This window comes from Diceros bicornis, chromosome 31, assembly GCF_020826845.1.
Source record: "Diceros bicornis minor isolate mBicDic1 chromosome 31, mDicBic1.mat.cur, whole genome shotgun sequence".
Lineage (NCBI taxonomy): Eukaryota > Metazoa > Chordata > Mammalia > Perissodactyla > Rhinocerotidae > Diceros > Diceros bicornis.
The window spans coordinates 14,592,089-14,612,128 of NC_080770.1; the positions used below are offsets into that span (position 1 = coordinate 14,592,089).

Genomic DNA, 20,040 nt, shown 5'->3' on the forward strand with positions numbered 1-20,040 from the left:
ATATTTATCATCAGAAAATCTGAAATATTCAATAAGCATCAGAAATCTGAACTACAAGCTGTACTTCATGAAGAAAGAGGCCAAAGACATTTTTCCCTCATTGTGTTTAACTTTCTTTTTTTAAAACCACTTTATTGAGGTATGACTGACATATAAAAAGCTGTACATATTTAACGTATACAACTTGATGAGTTTGCAGATACGTATACACTCATGAAACTGTCACCACAGTCTGTACCATAAACACATCCATTACCTTCTAAAGTTTCCTCCTGCCCTCTTTATTTGTTATTATTTTTATTATATTTATTATAATAATTATTGTGTGTGTGTGTGTGTGTGTGATAAGAACACTTAACATAAGATCTACCCTCTTTCTTAATTGGCAGGAGACTTGTCTCTGGTGCCTCTGAGGTACTTTCTAAATCATTGCATAGAAGTCTGATTGAGTTTCTGCCTTTCCCTGCTTATGTGGCCTTTTGTCTCCAAGCTCAAAAACCTTGGAGAAATTCACTGCCTCCTTATCATTATCTAGCAACCTCTTTCGGGTTAGCAAGGTGTTTCCTGAGCAAATTTTCTACTCACCTTGATACCTTTCATACCAAAACCCCATTCCCAACTAAATTTTGTTGGCAACAACTATTATCAGTTTACCGCTATGACGGAAGCGAATATTGGCCATTCTATTTCCTCTTCATGTTACCTTCAAATAAAGTTATAAGAATTTAACACCATATATGTTTGTTTCATGAATGCATATTTACATCACGTGGTCCTCAGAATGGTCACAATAAATCTGGGATTTCAGAATTCCATGGGGGTAAGTCTAGGGAAAACTGCTATCTAAGGGGAAAACTAGAAGTTCCATCTTCCACGTGTCCTATCTTTCTCCTTCTTCAGGGATATAGAAACTAACTAGATTGCTTACAGCACTGAAATACCCATTTTTGAATTTTTAGTCTATAAGATTAAAATATATAGTATACCTACATATTGTTATTATATTTCTTTTAATTAAAAAGTAATATATGCTCATTGTCATGAATCAAACAATAACAATTTTGGGGGATGCTAATGTAAATAGTATTGTGTTTTAAATTTCAAATACCACTTGTTCATTGCTGGTATATAGGAAAGCAACAGACTTTTGTATATTAATGTTGTATCCTGCAACCTTGCTATAATCACTTATTAGTTCCAGGAGGGTTTTTTTTTTTTTTTAATCAATTTTTTTGGATTTTCCAAATAGACAATCATGTCATCTGCAAACAAAGAAAATTTTATTTCTTCCTTCCCAATCTGCATACCTGTTATCTCTTTTTCTTGTCTTACTGCATTAGTTAGAACTTCCAGTTCAATGTTCAAAAAGAGCAGTGAGAGAGAACCTCCTTGTCTTGTGGGAAAGCTTCAAGTTTCTCATCATTAAGGATGATGTCAGCTGTAGGGGTTTGTAGATATTCTTTAGCAAGTTGAGGAAGTCCCCCTGTATTCCTAGTTTACTGATAATTTTTATAAGTATTGGATATTGGGTATTGGATTTATCCCAATGCTTTTTCTGCATCTACTGATACGATCATGTGATTTTTCTTTTTTGGTTTGTTGATGTGATGGATTACATTAATTGATTTTCAAATGTTGAACCAACCTTGCATACCTGGGGTAAATCCCACTTGGTCATGGTGTATAATTCTTTTTATACATTGTTAGATTTGATTTACTAATATTTTGTTGAGGATTTTTGCATCTATGTTCATGAGAGATATTCACCTGTGGTTTTCTTTTCCTGTAATATCTTTGTCTAGTTTTAGTATTAAACAGTAGCAATTTAAAAGAAAGAGTTAATAATCAATCCAAGACTCCTCTCCAAATCCACAACCCCATGGCAAGCAATATATTGACAGTTTGGAGCATCTTTTTACAATTTTTTTTAAATTTAACCTCCTTCACCCAAGGGAAAATTTTACCTTCATTTTTCATTTTCCCTAGCATCTAATATCAGCCATATTCTTTTCTGCTCAATAGAGAAAGCTCTTTGTATACAAAAGTGTACAGCAAAGGGATTTGGGAGTTGATGTTAGTTTTTTATAGGTTTTATTAGATTTCCAACTTTTCAAATTCCTAGCTTCCTCTCACTGAATGCACAGGAAAACCATACAGATGTGACCTTGTCCCAGTTAAAAAGCTGGAAAATCTACGAGGTGTGAAAATCAGAGTATTGCTAGGGTATATTATCCAGTTCTGGGTAGTCCAGAATTATAGCTATAAATAAGTCAGAAGCAGTTGTTTTCCTTGAACATATTATTCAAATTTGGAGCTTTTATGACACTGTTTTTTATTGTCATTCATCATTTTAACCATTTCAAACTGTAAAATTTGGTGGCATTTAGTACATTCACAATGGCTTCCAACCATCACTACTATCTAGATCTAGAATATTTTCACCATTCTAAAAGGAAATCCCATACCCATTAAGCAGTTACTCCCCTTTCTTCCCCTGGCCACCACTAATTTGCTTTCTGCCTCTGTGTATTTGCCTATTTGTGTGTTTCAGATAAATAGAATTATACAATATGTGGCCTTTTGTGTCTGGCTGTAGCATGTACTTTATTCCTTTTCACGATTAAATAATATTTCATGACCTCACAATGGACATATCACATAAATTATTATTATTGTAGAAATATTCCAAAGTATTTTAATTTCATTATATAAATCACAATCACTTATTTTACTATTTTTACCATCTTTTAAAGTAACAACTAGATCCTTCAAATGATATAAAGAATTGATGTCATACTTTATGCATGTTCCTTCTACATCTACATGAATACAAGTTAAAGAGAAATATTAATTATTTAATATGGCAAATGTTCCTTATCTCCTTTACGCAAGTGCTGCAAATATTGTACTAATTCATTAGAACCTCCAGACCCACGACTTGGAACATAAAGAAAATGGACACTTGGAGCTACCCTTATGTAATAATGTATTGCATTTAAGCTATCTGAGAGGAAGGATCTGGCAAGATAAGTAATTTGTATTTTTTCTTACAATGTTTCAGTAATGGCACAACCCACAAACCTTCATGGCATTTGGATGGTAGCTTTTCTTTCAAAAAATGTGGAGAAGCATTTCCCTGGGGCCCAAACAGTGTCAGTCACAAGAACAGATGTTTAAGTTTATAGCTTGTACTATGTCAGCACTGAGAACTGGATCCAAAGTGGTTAAAGAGCCCAAGTGTCCTTGAATAAATTTATTTTTGTGAATGGTTGTGATATGCTGATCGCTTAAACAATGGTTCCCAGGTCAGGCGCTCCTTTGGCCCAGACACAATTAGCTTCAAGGTCTTCCTCTGATTATGATGCACTATCAAGTGCATTTTGATGGTCTACACTCCAGGTTCTCCAGGGAATCTCACGACATGACCCTCTCCCAGTTACCGAGTGTGGAAGTAGAGTCAAGAATCCCTCACCTGTGGTATTACCCTTACTCATCTAACATCCACTCTCTCTTCTCCAAAGTAAAAATGCTTAGGGGAAAAATCACAGGTCTGATAACCAGCCTCCTCCTTCTCCCTCTTCTTTTCTCTCTCATAGTCCTAGAGTCCTAGAATGTCCTCTTTGTCATATCCTTTTTCTTCTGTAGAGCATTAAATCACATGGCCTTGATGCCATAAACAGAAGGGAAGCTGTCTATAAGAAGAGTCCTCCAGGTTTGGCTTTTGATAAGATAAAGGGGGGAGGAGAAACAAGCTTTGCTTCATAGACCTATTTTTGAGAACCAGAAACCAAACATTAATTCTTCTTCATTGCATTCCTTTTCTAAGAAGAGCCATGTCTCTCCCAAACATATGTTTGCTCCAGGTTAATACTATTTGTCAAGATATTTTAAAATTATATGTATTCATATAGCCTGAAATCCTGCAAACAACCTTGCAGGGTTGGTATAATTGTCCATATTTTACAGATAAAGAGGTTGAGATTTGGGTTAATTGCCTAAAGTCATACAGCTAATAAAATGGCAAAGCTAAAACAAGGTTTGAATAAATGACTAAATGAATGGAATTCTTGAATACATGTGTAAATCAAATGAATACCAAACGAATGAATACCAAATGTACTGCTTACCATATAAAGATACTTCATCAGTTAGGGTTATTGTTTGCAAGCAACTCTCTGGCTGATTTAAGTAAAAAGGAATTCATTGTGGTGGAAGAGGTCTTAGACATAGCATTGGGAACAGAGAGTAACTAAGGAAAGTTCTGGTGGCCCAGGAAGCAAGAAGTACAGCAGCATTCGCCTAGAAGCAGCCCTTTGATCAGCACACTTCTGTCCTTGCATCAACCACTCAGGATTCAACATCTCTAGTGAAAGTATCTAGTTGGCTGACCCTGCCTCCGTAGCAGGGGTTCAGAGGAATAAACTGTTTTCCTGAATAAAAACGTGACATTATTAGGAAGAGGGGATGGATGCTGGGAAACCAGATAAAACAATAAAGACCAGCACACTGGCATCTTGGTGGAAGTAATAATACTTTAAAAACACAATAGGTTCCAGAAAGCGAGTTTAGTGCATCTCATGCGTTATCTTATTTCATCCTCACAACAACCGTGTGAGGTAGACAGTATTATTGTTTACATGTTTATAGCTCTGTAAACTGAAGCTACGGAACTTCCGTGCTCAATGTCACGTAGCTCCTAAGTTGTAGAATCTGGTCTAGAATGCAGGCCCAATCAGCAAAAGTTCCTGGTTTTAACGATTATGTTATATTGCCTTTCTACCAGTGGTGGACAGGGGAGACTCATAGAAGCGGGGGATGCAGCAGCCTCTAGTCCATGTTTCTTTCAGCTTACTTGCTAATCTCCCAGAAATACTGAACGCTGAACATAGTGGACCTCAATACATTTATTCTAAACTAACTCGATTTGAAAAGATTTTTTTTATTTCCCACCCTTTGAATCAAGTGTTGTCTTATACTTTTGTTAAGTAGTTTTCAATAAGAATAGTTGAGTAAAATATATCTCTATGTATTTATCTATTTTTACCTTTTGTGGTCTTCCTGGGAATTCAGGCTTCCACATCAATGAGGAAACTGACAGACAATGTGGTCTCAAATAGCTAATGGTAATCAGAAGCAGCAGAATGATGTTTGCCTCCACATCTTGTTTGGAGGCACTTGACAAAGGTTTTGGAGCCTTAGTCTCTGGAATCAGACTACCTAGATTTGAGTTTTGGTTCAGCTATTTCTATTCTATGTGAACTTGAACAAGCTACTTAATCTCTCTGTATCTCAGTGTACTCCACTACAATATGTGAATAATGGTAATGTTTACCTCCTAGGGTTGTTGTGAGGATCAAATAAAATAACATGCATGTTAATCAGTATGTGCCTGGTATATTGTTAATTACTCAATAAATGTTAGCCTTTGTTATTCAAAACCTGTAATCAGGTAACTTGGGAACATCTTTGGATTTCTTAGTTACATTCTCATTGTCCTCTAATTGAATGTCCATAAGTAAATTTAAAAGGCCTCCTTGGTAAATAGTAAATCCTTCCTCATGAAGCATGAGGGGAGGACAGAGATGGAGCTGGATATGTAATAACCCCTATTGCAAAACTTGTTATTGAGAAACACATGGCCTCATGGAAAGAATAGGGTTGAGGGAACTGACTTTAGAAGGTGCAAGACCATGAAAGCCCTATAAAAAGTAAGTATATTCATAAATAGACACATTTGGTTTCATAGCCACTCAAATACCATAATAAAGACCTCAAGTGAAATAACACTGTTACCAACTTGCATATTTTTTCCTTAAAATAATTAAGATTATTGATGCTTCCAGTGGATTAGTCCACAGACCTAGATTCATCCTTGACTTCTCCCTCCTTATCAATCAATCACCAAATTCTGTCAATCCTACCTTTGAACTCTCTCAAATCTATCTAACTCTTTCTATCACAATGTCTATTGTACTAGCTCAGGTGGCTATCGTCTCTTGTGTGTATCCGTCTAACAGACATCCACATCCCAGCCACGTTTCTCCAGTCTTAACTTTCCAATGGCTTTCCATCACTCTTGTGATGAATTAGAAACTCCTTAACAGGTCTGATAAATCCTTTCCCACTCGACACCCTCTTTCACTCTCCCATCTATACTCCAGTCATACTTGAGTTCCTCAGGTAGGTCCTCCAAAGTGCTGTACTCGATTTTGCTCTGAGAAGTCACAGATGCTGTTCCTCTGCCTGGAGCATGGTCCTCACCAACTCCAATATCTCAACTCTCCTTCACTTGTCTGGCTCTAATTTGTCCTTCATGATTTGGCTTAATTATCACGTTTTCTGGGAGGGCTCTCTTGAATCTCACAGTCTAGGACAGTGTCTAACAGAGTGGGTACTCAACCAGCATTTGTTAGATAAATCAAAGAATGGCAAGTGAATGGTTTGCTGTACCTAGCCATGTTCAATGAAGGACTTAAGGCAATTATTTCTATTTGCCTTTCTCTGAACAAGAATCAATACTTCTTTCCATTCCAGCTTCCCTAAGATAGGTTAATTGAAGTCAGTTGTAAAGAATACATATTTTTCTGTATTGGGTTCTCTATCCATGTACCAGTGCTTTTCTGATTTTATGACTTGGAAGATATTGGTGCCTCTTCCATCAGGCTTCCTTCCTCATTTTCCAGCCTCCTCCCTTATCACAATAGGTTATTTTCCTTCATTGTAGCAGGTTCTGCACGTGCTCTCCAATATCTATACTCTCTTTTTTTCTTGAGACCACGGCTAGACCCTGTTGTCCAGTCTCATTTGTAGTTAAGTATGGCCATGTGCCTGATTCATGACTAGTGGAATTTTAGTGAAGTGATGGAACCACTTCCATCACGGGTCGTTGCTCTCTTTCACCATCTGTGAGCTGACTGGAGAGAACCCTGAGGTCTTAGAGGAGGATAGAACCACAATATAGAAAAAGCCTGCATCCTGATAGGATTGTGTGGGACAGAGTACCTGTGCTACCTCATATGGCACTGTGCTATGGGCAAGAAGTAAAGTTTTACTAAGTCACTGAAATTTTGGGGTAGCCTACCCTAACTAATACACTTGTCTTTGCAATATCTCAATGATAAGATCTCTACCATCTGGCTTCCCTCCCCTTTCTTTCAACCTTCTTTCTACGTGTTTATGAAAGACTGACAATTTGCATGGAAAAGATGCAAAAGTGTCCAAGTTGCATAAAGGCATGAGTTATAAGAGCGATTCTACTTGGGATAGGAATATTTGGTAGAATAAACCATTAGTAAAAAACGTGACTGTCCATATGGCTCTATGGAAGTAAGGAGGGTGTGTTCAGGAACCTTGCATTACTACTTCTCTCTCCTACATGTCTGGAGTTTTTAGAAGAGTCCAAATGTCATGAAATAAATAAAATTCTTTCTATGATGGGCAATTCAATTGTACAACTGTTGTAAACTATATTTATAAAAATTTTTAATGGCTTGAGGAATTACTTATGCAATACTTAGTGTGGGATACAAAATTGTGTGATCTCAACTATCTTCAGGGTGATGTGAACTATGTAAAAAAATTATGCATTTACTGGCAGTAAATAGACCAATGTTTTTAAAAAGGAGGATGAATTAATAGACTGTATAAGTATATGGAATTTTGTGAACAAATTAATCATATAACATTACAAATGTGCAAAAATTATTTGATGGATTGTATGATCCATTTTGGTTCAAAAAATGGAAATACTAAAACTGGCAGACTCAATGTCTTACATAACAAGCACATACATACTTATTACTAAATCCTCCTTGGTGGTTTTTAATATGTCATCTGAAGTAAATGAAGTAGATTTGTAAGAAGATATAAACTGACCAAGGATAGGGAATCACTCACTGAAGAATCATGGTGTCATTAAAAGAACCTGGTCTTTGGCTTCAGCTTGAGGCATTGCTGCTGTTTTGCTGTTAAGTCAGGACCCCAATGTGACTGTTTTCTAGGCTCAGGGGCTCACAGTTGTTGTAGGCCTCTGGCCTGTGGCTGTTGTCAGCTCTGTCAGGAGCACAGCTGGGTGGCGCTGGCCCCAGACATGGCAGCACACACTCCTTTCATGCATTGGAAGGTGAGGCAGGTCCCCTGTGTGGCTGCTTGAGGAGGCCAGTAGCACAAGTCTGCTGCAGCCCCACTGCCCACTCCCCCTCTCTCCCTCCAACACAGTCCTGCACCAGGAGCATGCCCTCCCCACCTACATGGGGCCACAAGTTCCCCATGGGCTTGCTGTTGGGGAGGGCCAGTCCTTAGGGCAGGCTGCCTGCACTGGCTGAGCTGGATTAAATTGGTGCTTTAGTGGATGGGGCAACCTCTGTGCTAACAGGCCAGAGGAAGAACTCCAATGGCATCTGCTAGCATCTGTGTCAGTACACCTCTATTAGATCACAATAATGGCTGCTGCCAGTGTGTCAGTCCCTGGGGAGGTGGGCCCAGCCACTTCCTACCTCTCTGAGATGTGCCCAGAGCCTATCAAGTGAGACTTTTTCACCAAAGGACTGTGCACTTTTCTTTCTGGTGATTTTGTGTTGCTTTCTGGAATGGGCGAATCTGTTGGTGGACCCTTTAAGAGCAGGCTTTTCTTTCTCTTATGTTCAGTAGCTTCTCTGTGGGTATTCCCCATTGGTTTTAATAGCCAGAAAAGCCAGGCATTACGGTATTCATCTCAGTTGTGCTCAATTCAAAGGCTGCTTAATGTGGCATAGCTTTCCTTCTCAGATTCCCTGCTCCTCCAGGAAAACTTTGTCCCTTAAGATTGCTCCTGGCTGTGAAGTGCCACCGCTAGCATGTGGTTTTTTAATTCACTAGAAATGTATTTCTGCCCCTTCCATGTCTGTCAGTGTTCTCCCTTGTTGTGGGGGTTCTTTTTATCCAGTTTCCAGTTGTCTCTCAGGGGTAATTGTTTACCAGTAGGTGTAGATTTGTTGTGTCTGTGGGAGGAGATGAGTTCAGGGTCCTACACCAACTTCTTCCCAGTAATCTGTGTTTCTTATTTATATATACTACTTTGTTTCTTTGAATGTTTGGTAGAATTCACCAGTGAAGCTGTCTGGTCTTTAACTCCTGTTTGTTGGGAGTTTTTTTGATTACTGATTCAATCTCATACTAGTAATCAATCTATTTGTATTTTCTATTTCTTCATTATTCAGTCTTAGAAGATTGTGTGTTTCTATGAATTTCTTCACAAATAAGTAAATTTAAATAAACATTGACTTGTTTGTGAAGCAGTAGCCACAAGTCAGGAGAAAAGTAGATGGAGCTAAAATGCTCTAAGTTTCTTACAGTTTCTGGGAGGAGGATAAAAGTATCAATAAATATTTGACTGTGATCTATTAAATATATAAATAGCAATTCTAGGAAAGCCACTAAAAGTGTAAAGAACAGTATAAAGGAAATAAAGGGAATGACAAAGAAAACAATCAGTCCAAAGAAAGAAGAAAAAAGAAAGGGAGCAGAGCATACTGAACAGAAAATACAAAACACACTAATAGAATATAGACTGGGCAAATTTCTTTGGCAAACACCTTGGCCTCACTGAGCAGATCTGCAGATATGCCAATCCTTCATTTCACCCCTGGGTACATATTGTAGAGAAATGAATGTACTTGTACTGTAGGAAATGTGGGCAGGAATGTTCATAGCAGCTTCATTCATAAGCCAAAACTAGAAACAAGAAAATGTTCATAAATAGTAAAATGGATAAATTGTGGCACAATCATGTAATAGAATACTATGTAGCAATGAAAATGAACAAATTACAGCTACATGTAATAGCATGGTAGATCTTGAAAACAGAATATTGAGCACAATAAGAGAGACACACAAGAATCCATATGTCTAGGTGATTTCATTTATGTGAAGTCAAAACCAGGCAAAACCAGGCTCTATTGTATAGGGACACATGCATAGATGCACACAAGATAAAGAGCAAGAGAGAACCATTTGTAACAATCATAGTTACTTAAAGAGAGAAAGAGGAGATTTGTGAGCGAGAAGATTCACAATAGAGGTTTCTGGGCATCTTTACAATGTTCTATTTCTTGATCGGATGGCCTTATAATCTTTTATTTTACTAGACATTTATGTTTTAAGCTCCTCTTCGGATGAATGTTTATTGTTTTTAACAGTAAACAATTAAAAACGAAGAAAAGAAGGAAAATAGGAAGAAAGGAAAAGATGAGAGAGAGAAGAAAGAAGATAGGGAGGAAGGGAGAGAGGAAAAGAGAGAGGGAGGGAGAGAGAGATGTGAAGTTTAGAATTTAAAAAACTGCTTTCAGTTCCTGGTTCTGATGCTAATCTTGGAAAACTGACCTGGTTGTATTTCATAGACAGCATCACAGAATTCAGTTTAATAGCTCCAAATAGCTTGTAAAAAAGACAGAATATTGAGTTCCAGCTTGAAGAAGAGAAACAAAGCACAACATTATTGTGTGTGGACAGTTTCTGCATTTTGAAGATAATGAGTTCCTATATATAAGGCCAGACTCCAGGATGACACAGAAGGCAAGAAGGCTTCTGCTTGCAAACAACATAGTGCTTTGGTTTATAAAGTTCAAGAGTTTGTTAATGTCCCTTAAGGTCACAATTTAAGAGGTGAAGATGGGTAAGAAAGGGGGTAGGCACATGACCACCTTGGAAAAAATCTGATTCTGTTAGCAAAGTAGAGTTTTGGTGAAAGTCTCTACTTTAAAGTTACAGTTTATGTGGTGGTTATGCTCCAAAGTCTGTGCATACAGTGAAAATGGCTTTATCATTAAAAATACTCTTAAATGGACAAAACAATTATCAAGATATTTATAGGACAATTGTAGGAAATTTAACATTGCCTGGAATTAGAAGCAATCAAGAAATTATTGTTAATATATTTAGCTTTGTGCAATGCCATTGTGATTCTGATAAAAATTTCTTTTTTAGAAATCCATATTGAAGTACTTATGGACGAAATTATACGATGTCTAGGATTTGCTTTGAATTAATTTGGCAGAGGGGAGAGAAGTAGAATAGTACAGATGAAATAAGATTGATCACACGTTGACAATCTTTGAAGCTGGGTGATGGGTACATAGTTCATTATCCTATTGTCTCTACTACACGTATATTCAAAATTTGGGGGGCTGGCTCGTGCCTAGTAGTTAAGTTTGGTGTGTCCCACTTTAGCAGGCCAGGTTCGGTTCCTGGGTGCCAACCTACTACTTGTTGGTGGCCATGCTGTGGCAGTGTCCCACATATAAAATAAAAGAGATTGACACAGATGTTAGCTCCAGGTGAATCTTAATCAGCAACAATAACAAAAAAATAAAAAAATAAAAACAGAAACAAAATTCTCCATAACAAAAAATTTTAAATTATATTCCTGTTTTAGTTTCCTGTAAGACGAGGGCTGAATATTGTGAGGGCATAATAGGTTTTTAGTCTAATTTAACTGAAATTGGCATAACATTGGCTTGCACATCTCCCACAATATTGCATTCCTTTACTTCTGTGTCCCTGTAACATTTTCTTTCCTTTTTTCCTCAGCTCTACAGAGCTTGTTTTTTTTTTGAGTAAAGTAGAGAAATGTTGAAGTGGCACACAAGATGCTCTATTGCATGATGCTTTGATTCTGCTAAAACTGCACCAGTCCTTGGCAAGAAGCCTTCCTGAGTCCCTGAATGTGACGGAGCTGAAGAGGGAGAGTTGGGAATGGATGGGTGCATCCCAGACCTTTTATATAGGCTGCAAAGTGGAGGAGTGTCTTCCTTGTTTATGCCTTGCAAGTCTAGAGCTCTAGAGCCTTGAGCCTCTGTCTACTTCCCGGGAGATATTTGGTGTTTCCAAGAGCTTCTGAAGGTGTCTACCATTTCTTCTTTGGTCTTACCTGTGAGTGGCATAGAAGCAGTCTTGCATCGGTGCAACTAAAATTCATCTATGAATTCCTACAGACACTTGAGGGTATCTGCAATTATCTCTGTGTTTGTTTCACAAACGGGGCACAGATAATTTCGTCTGACTTACTCGAAAGTGGTATATAACAGTAACAATTTATTATTTAAATTTTTTCCAAACAGGAAGGGGAAAAATCACTGAATACAGAGTAAATTAAAGGCCTATGAAGGAGAATTTGAAAAATGTTAAAATTTTCCAAGTTTGCTAAAATTAAATTCTTGGCCCATAAAATAGACGTAGGGATATGTGGGATGGGAGACAGAGCAGGGTACTGAGTTAATGCCTAGGCCACATTTCTTCTCTTTTTGAGGATTCTTCTTTAAGCCTGAGTTCTCACATCTTAACAAGGACAATAATAGAAGATTCTTTAAAGAGTTATAACGATGACTAAAACAGATAATGCATGAAAAGTGCTTCTCACAGTGTTAGAACATGGTGAACATTCAATCCATGTTCCATGTCATTGTGTACTGTTATTATCTGTCAAGGTTGTCAGAGGAGTTTGGATCAGGTGACAAGAAGGACCGGAGCTTTAAAGTTAATGCAAGTGGACTATATGAGAAATCTACTGCTTATTGAATGGCATCCAAACCAACTCAGGGGGGATTCCCAAAAGAAATCTAGTTGGAACCTCCTCTGAGATACCCAGCCCAAATGGTGGAGAACAATAGAGGTGAGAATAGACCTTGCTCACCTCTGTTTATTGTAAAAAGATTGCTCAATACACAAGGAGTTAAAATTGCACCAGAAGGAAGAGTTGCTTGGGATATGTTGGAGAGGAGGGAGGTCTAGGGATAAATTGGTTTGGATTCGCATGCCTATGAGTGGCTAGTTTGAGATACGAATTGAGGGACTATGGTTGAATTTGGATACAGAGTGATGGAGTTCAGATATGAGGAGGAATCTGTGGGCCTATGTGCAGGATATATGACAGAGCGAGCCAAAATCCAAATGTTCTTCCTTCATCTCTATATCACATGGTTCTCACTTGGGAATTTTTCTTTGCAAAGCAAACATGGGCTTCAAAATATTTTCACTAGAGGTCTTGCATGCAGGACTGGTGAACAGTAACTGGAAATTTGGTCAGAATGAATGCAATCTGAGTTAGGTCCAGCCCTGCATCTGGCATTTCCTGGCCTACTGAGCCCAGAAGGAGACCCCATCTCCTGGAGGTGATGGAGCAGTCCTGAGAAGTGAAAATGGCTTTTACCCACCCTAGTCTCCACCTCTATGGTTTCTCAGGGCAGGTCACAGGACACACGGTGAAACACCTCATGAGCAGGCATCCCATTTTATGAACATGTGACAGGGAAAAATGAACAAACCCTAAGGATCATGAAACACTCAGGTTTCTGAGTTGCACCCTGTGGTTGGCATCAGTGGGAAAGTACTCCTACTCAGGTTGGCTCCATTGGTGACCCCAAATCATCTTAATTTGTTGGAGTCAAAGAATATGCATCATACAACTTCTATCATACCTGACCCTTGCTTTCGTCTAAATTAATCAGACCTATAATGTGCAGGTCAAAGCTAGAAGCTGTTAAGCCACATCATTGGATGTTTGAACTGGGACAGACCTCAGAAACTACACAGTCTAATTCCCTCTAATCCTAAGGTTTTCTTCTGGTTCTTTATGCCTATTCTTACTCCATCCCTGAAAACACCTGTGCAGCCTTCAGATATGAACTTAAGGATGACTTCCAAAGCGAAGTTTTCCATGACCCATCCACCATTAATATCACAACTGGATCAGTTTCCCCTGATGTGTACGTTCTCTCAGCACCCTGTATTTCTCCTTCATCTAACTTGTCCCAAATGCAATTAAATACTTGTACAATTATTTGTTAAATGCTTGCCCCACTCCTCAGCACTGGAAAGTAAATCCCATGAAGGCAAAGAACATATTGAAACTTTAGTCCAAAGACCTAGCCAGAGACTTATCAGTCAATACCTGCTGAATGAATCAGTAATGAACGAATGTAAATAATGAATGAATAAATAAATGAATGAATGAATGAATGCAACTTCATAGAGAGTTGTGAAAATTAAGTAAGGATATAAGCCTAACATACACAGTGTCTGGTGTATAATAGAAGTTTGTGAAATAATATTAGATCCTTTGGTTTCTCAAACCCCTGAAAGAAAAATATTAACATTTTGTATTCCACTTTTTTATACTAACTGTTATGACTTACACATTTCCCACGTTGTTAAAGTCTTTGATAAACACAGTTTAAATGATTTCATGGTATCGTCACATAGTATAGTAGTTTGGATGTTTTTGGCTTCAAGCAAGGAAAAAACAATCCTCGTTCAAAATAGCCTTAGTAATAAGGAAATTTATCTCACAAAACTGAAAGTCCAAATGTAGAGTAGGGGGCCGGCCCCGTGGTTTAGTGGTTAAGTGTGCACGCTCTGCTGCTGATGGCCCGGGTTCCGATCCCGGGCGCGCACCGACGCACCGCTTCTCCGGCCATGCTGAGGCCGCGTCCCACATACAGCAACTAGAAGGATGTGCAGCTATGACATACAACTATCTACTGGAGCTTTGGGGGAAAAAATAAAGAAATAAATAAAATTACAAATGTAGAGCAGGCTTGAGGCTGGTGCCTGTCAGCAGCCCAATGACGTCATCAAGGAGCCAGGTTCTTTCTCTTTCTTTGATTACCGTTGATTTCATCCTAAGGTTGGTTCTCTTTACCGTTGTGATTTGGCTGCCAGTACAGGGGTTGTTAACATGCAGCAAGAGAGACACAGCGAGAGAAACTCCAACTAGTTTTACACTTTCCAGGGGAACGTCACTCTCTAATGGCTTAGACCTCTAACAATTATGAATACGCATTCTTAACCTATTGCATTTTATCTTGAATTAATGTTACTCCACTTCACATATAAGAACTTAACAACAATATAATTCTATTTGCTCCCCCTTGTGCTATTGTTAAAGAATTTACTTGTACGTATGCTATAACTCTGTAGTATACAGTTATGTTTGAATTAAAAATAGTCAATTGTTTTAATGAATGTAAGAAAAGTAAGGAAAATAAGTTTTAAATGATTTGATATTTTTATGCTCTCCCTTCCTAACTGCAGTTGCAAAAATGTCACTGCATTTCATTACCTTTCAGCCTACAGACTTTCTTCTTTGTAGGGTAGGTCTGCCTTGTTGATCTGAAAATGTTTATATTTTGACTCCATTTTGAAAGGATATTTTGTTTGATATGGAATTTTAGGTTTAGAGTTACTTTTCTCTTGGCATTTAAAAAGTGTCATTATAGTATCTTCTAGATCTTATTATATATCTTCTGAAAGTCAGCCATTATTTGCATTTTTATTTCCTTATGTGTAATACATCTTTTTTCTCCTGCTACTTTTAAGATTTTCTCTTTATATTGGGTTTTCAGTAGTTTAATTATGATGTGGTTTTTTTCTATGTTGTTTGAGTTTCACTGAGCTTATTCTAAAAGGGGAGGATCCTAAACCCCTTTGTCTTTCTAAATAAGCAATTTCTTTACTTATTGTTAAGAAAAGAATTCTGATTCTATATGTAAAATCTGAACACTAGCTGTCTCTTGGTCATGCTGCAGGGGCTTGTGAAAAGGGAGGGGAAAAAGGAGGTCTTATACAGATCCACTCACATCCCCCAGCCAGAAGTTCCCACAGCTTGGTGCATGGGTTCTATTAAAAACCGCAGCTTAGCAGTTTTTAGAGAAAACAGATTAAAGTACACTCTTCACGACCACTATACCCAGATGGTATATTTCATCTTCTGGAATAGTCTGCCCCCTCTTGTCTTTTCCTGGGAATCTCTGCAGAGTTTGAATGAGAAGACAGCTTTGCACATGAGAACAAACGAGAATCATTGTTCTGGGACCCCTCATCTCCTTTTGCGCCCCTCCCCACGGAAGTGGGGTGAATCAAATGCTACTGCGGGATGTGGATACAAATTTCTCAGCTCATTTGTGTAGAGAATTATGCCAGGGGGAAAGGAAGCTCTTCTACTTGAGAAACCTCTATCAGGCACCTGCTGTGTATGGGGCAGTATTCTAGTTCTTCAAGGAATTCTTGACTGGATAAAGCCAGGCTTTTTTCTGCATTGATATATAAATGTGGAGAATTTTGGGAGCTTGCCATTGGCAGAAGGGGAACAGAAGATGTAACAGTCTCTGGGTAGGAATGTGCTTGTTCTGGTCACATTTCTATAACACAATTTGTAGACATACTGTGCAAACATTATCTTATTTAATCCTCAAGAAACATTCTAAGGTAGTCAGATTTTTCTTTGAATAAATGATGACCAGGGAAATTAAGTGCCCTGCTTAAAGTTTCAAAGGGACAAAGTAGATTCTAGTACAAAGTCTACAATACAGATGAGATTGTTAATTTAAAACCATTAAAAAAAAGTAATTTAAAAAATATCAGCTGTACTGTCATTTTCTACCTTTTTCTTGTTCATCTGAAAACTCTCCCCTATGGCAACATACATATCTTAATTATCATGTTAATGAATTTTAGACTAGTAAAATAATGATAGATCATTATTTATGAAAATTATATTTATAGAGAGACACTGAGATTGTGTCCCATACTTCCCCATAAGATAATATTGCCACAAAACTTTACATAAAGCATTTTTTTTATTTGAATTCCTTTTTTTTTTTTGAGGAAGATCAGCTCTGAGCTAACATCTGACGCCAATTCTCCTCTTTTTTTTTTTTTTCCTGAGGAAGATAGGCCCTGAGCTAACAACCGCACCCATCTTCCTCCACTTTATATGGGACACCGCCACATCATGGCTCGACAAGCAGTGAGTCAGTGCTCACCCGGGATCCGAACCGGTGAACCCAGTGCGGCCTCAGCAGAGTGCGCGAACTTAACCACTTGCTCCATTGGGCCGGCCCCTGAATTCTTTTCTTTGGATAAATTCCACGTACTTGAGTGGCTATGTCTAGGGTTTCAAAATGCCCTTTATAGGAATTTGCCCATTATCAATGCTGGCAACCCACCGAAATGTGCCAGCTCCCTCAAGTCTCCTCAGTTTTAGTCAACTGTCAATTTAGTGAACATCATATTTGTGTTTTCAATGTGTGTGTGTATTTGTGTGTGTGTGCAGAAGGTTGTCCCAAATGTACTTGACAGTACATCAGTAAAAATCCACAGTAACCCGGCATCAAACTCAGCTTTTCTTCTTATTTTCATGTAACTTTTTTGTGAGATGCCCCTAGCTAAAATGTCAGATTAATCTTTGGAAATGTTATACTTCTATTGTCTTGAGAACTTTCAAGACATGGCATAGGTCCTTCTATCTAGTCTGGGGCTTTTTTCAAAGAAGAATCTGGTACAAATTCCCACGACCAGCACATAATAGGCCTTCAATGTGTACCTGTCGAATGAATGAATAAGTCTATGCCCTTGGTAAGTGGAATGACTAAATAGATGGTTATGTTAATATAAATATTTCATACAACCAATCATTAAAGAGACATTTATTGTGTCCTTACCGTGTGTCAGACAATGTAATAAACATTGAGAATAAAAGAATAAATAATTTGAATCAGTGCCCAGAGGATTTACAACGTAGAAGGCAAACTGTAATTCACTGTAACAAGTTTTGTAATTGAAATATATACATACCACAAGCGAGTGCAGAAACGAAAGTGATTTGTTCTGCTTGGATTGAGGGAGCAGAGGGAGTTGATAGGTGAAAAACTGACATTTGAGTAAGACTTTGACAGAGGAGTAAAAGCTAGATTTTGAAAGCCGTCTTGAAGTAGAGCATAAATACAATGAAGAAAGACCAGAAGAGTTAAATCAGATCCCGAGTTACAGAAATATTCTATGGTCTTGTGTAGATGAGAAGGACAACAAAGGAAACTAATAAACTGTACTTTGATGGCAAAAACAAAAAATTTATTTACAGGACCTAAATGAATCCTACTAGTCCCAGCTATACCCCCAGCAGTTACAATCAAGATATAACTCCTGATATTACACCACTCGCAAAAATTGAGTCAAGATGAATAAAATACTTAAATGTAAGATCTGAAACCATAAAACTCCAAACAATAAGAAAACATAGGGAAAAACTCCTTGGTCTTGGCAATGATTTTTTTGGATATGACACCAAAAGCACAAGCAATGAAAGCAAAAATCAACAAGTGAGACTCTATCAAACTAAAAGGCTTCTAAACAGCAAAAGAAACAATCATCAAAATGAAAAGGCGACATATGGAATGGGAGAAAATGTTTGCAAACCATATATCCCACAAGGAGTTAATACCTAAAATTCATGAGGAATTCATATAACTCAAGAGAAAAAAAAAGCCCATATACTCCTATTAAAAAATTGAGCAGAGGACCCGAAAAGACATTTCCAAAGAAGACATACAAATGGCTAACAGGTACAGGAAAAGATGCTCAAGATCACTAATCACCAGGGAAGTACAAATCAAAATCACAATGATAACTTACCACAATGTTAACTAGAGTTATTACGGTGATCATCTCGCAATACATACAAATATTGAATCATTAAGTTGTACACCTGAAACTAATATAATGTTATATGTGAATTATACCTCAATTAAAAATAAATAAACCGACAAATAAATAAATAAAAAGCTCAAGGAATCAAAAATAAATAAATAAAGATGTAAATGTAGTTATAAATACAGGAAAAATTGTTGAAACTGGCTACTGATGAAGTCTTGCAGATTAATTTTGAAAAACAGTATTTCTTTATTTTGGTTAAAAATTAATATCCTAAGCTCGATGAAACTGCTTTAAGCAATTCTATCAAGCTTACCTTTCCTGCAGCATACCTGTGTGAGAATGCTATTATGAGTGTTGTTTAAAAAAATGCAGAAATATTCTAGATATAGATTATTACCTGCAAATAGCATTGTCACCAAATCAATATAGATTAGAAAAATTAACAAGAAGCAAAGTTATTTGTCATATTAAACTTATAAATCTTCTTATACATCGTGTTTGTTCAAATTGTGTGTATAGAAATTTAGTATGAGGAATTACTACTTCAATTACCTAGATTTTTGTTAGGTTATGATTGGCAAACAAAGAGAAAAGTTGCAAAAGTCAGAGTGCTTTTCTGCATTAATCACCCATTTGTACGTTTTCAAAAAATGTTAATACCAAGAGTGACGTTCGCAACATGACGTCAGCAACATGGCGGAGTAAGCTGTTCCCTTTGCCTCTTCCCTCTTGAACTACAAGTAAATGTACATTCATTGACCAAGGAGGAAGCCCACACATCGCAAGAGACACAGCTATACATCTGAGGGTGGATTGACTGGCGCTCCGGGAAGTGGTGGAGATAGGTGAGCACTCCCTACCCTCCCCCAGCAGCCCTGTGCACGCGCACAAATGGCGCACACACGTTTTCCAGGCTGGCGCGATCGCCCAGAAAGTGGGAACGCTCACCGTGATCGCTTTCCTGGCGACGGGGGAGGAGGGATAGTCCACTGTGCCCTTGTGGCCCCAAGGAGTGGTCCTGGCTCCGTTCCCACGAGAAGCCCCAGCCGCCCACCAAGCACAGCCGCCCAGCTGGACCACAAGAGACAGCTGGAGACTGCGACAGATCTACCCGCCAGGGCAAGCACCCTTCAGGCCAGCGCGAGCACCGCTAGTACCGCGGAGCCTGTGTGCCCTGCAGCTACTGTAGGAAGAAGCAGCAGCTACCCTTAAGACCATGTTTTTAACCACTTAGCTTCCTTTCGTTTTGATTCTGGCAACACACGCGCAAAGACACACACACACGCTCACACGGTGGCTGCTAGATTTTCCAAGACTGTTGTGATTGGAAAACAATTGATGGCCTGCCTATAAGCCATCAAAATTGCTTTGAATTTCTTGTATTTGTTGGTTTTTGGAAAATATGGCTCCACTTATATAAATGTCTTTAATAATCATATATACCTTGATCAGGAATATGTAATATAAATATATAATTATATATATAGTCAGATATTCATGTGAAAGAAAGTTCATATGTGTTTCTTTTTTTTAATTTATTGTTATTGAGGCAACATTGACTTGTAACGTTATATA

General features: G+C 38.0%; 1 protein-coding gene across 1 annotated transcript in view; it reads right to left on the reverse strand.

Moving 5' to 3' along the window:
* The window catches only part of LOC131395040 (glycine N-phenylacetyltransferase-like), a 61,281-nt gene extending 41,715 nt beyond the window's left edge, over positions 1–19,566 (reverse strand). Inside the window, exon 1 of the mRNA XM_058526813.1 lies at positions 19,414–19,566. The gene's annotated coding sequence lies outside the window, so the exon portion shown is untranslated. The remainder of the gene's footprint in view (positions 1–19,413) is intronic.
* Positions 19,567–20,040: the final 474 nt, after the last annotated feature.